This window comes from Priapulus caudatus, unplaced genomic scaffold, assembly GCF_000485595.1.
Source record: "Priapulus caudatus unplaced genomic scaffold, Priapulus_caudatus-5.0.1 Scaffold692, whole genome shotgun sequence".
Lineage (NCBI taxonomy): Eukaryota > Metazoa > Priapulida > Priapulimorpha > Priapulimorphida > Priapulidae > Priapulus > Priapulus caudatus.
In genome coordinates, this window is record NW_014577753.1 from 4323 (window position 1) to 5270 (window position 948).

The following is a 948-nucleotide window of genomic DNA, read 5'->3' on the forward strand; positions in this document are numbered from 1 at the left end:
AGACAAAACGACAGAAAGATAGAATGAAAGAAAGAAAGACAGAACGACAAAACGACAAAATGAAAGATATAAAGAAAGAAAGACAGAAAGTAAGAAAGAACGGCAGAACAACAGCTGACAAAATGAACGAAAGAAAGAAAGAAAGAACGAAAGAGAAAAAGAAAGAAAGAAAAGAAGGGAAATGCTGCACATACCTGTAATTCAACATCATTAGTCTGATCTGCAACAGGATGATGACGACAGTGAAAACTCCATTTATCCACCAACATACCTGGATCGCTTTATTAACAGAACAATTAGACTTCCACCTACACCATTTATCCACCAATATATCTGGATCGCTATATTAACATGATGAGATTTTGGTGGTGATCCGGATCCAATTAATTAATTAATTAATACTACNTGCAACAGGATGATGACGACAGTGAAAACTCCATTTATCCACCAACATACCTGGATTGCTATATTAACAGAACAATTAGACTTCCACCTACACCATTTATCCACCAATATATCTGGATTGCTATATTAACAGAACAATTAGACTTCCACCTACACCATTTATCCACTAATATATCTGGATTGCTATATTAACAGAATAATTAGACTGCAGACCACGCCCATTTATCCACCAATATATCTGGATTGCTATATTAACAGAACAATTAGACTGCAGACTACACCATTTATCCACCAATATATCTGGATTGCTATATTAACAGAATAATTAGACTGCAGACTACACCATTTATCCACCAACATATCTGGATTGCTATATTAACATGATGAGATTTTGGTGGTGATCCGGATCCAATTAATTAATTAATTAATACTACAGCCTAACTGAAAAAGTTATGAACGGATTGTCATAAAAGGATTGTCATTCAGGATAGGTCAGAAATCGCCTAACTTAGAATTGATGAGATTTTGGTGGTGATCCGGATC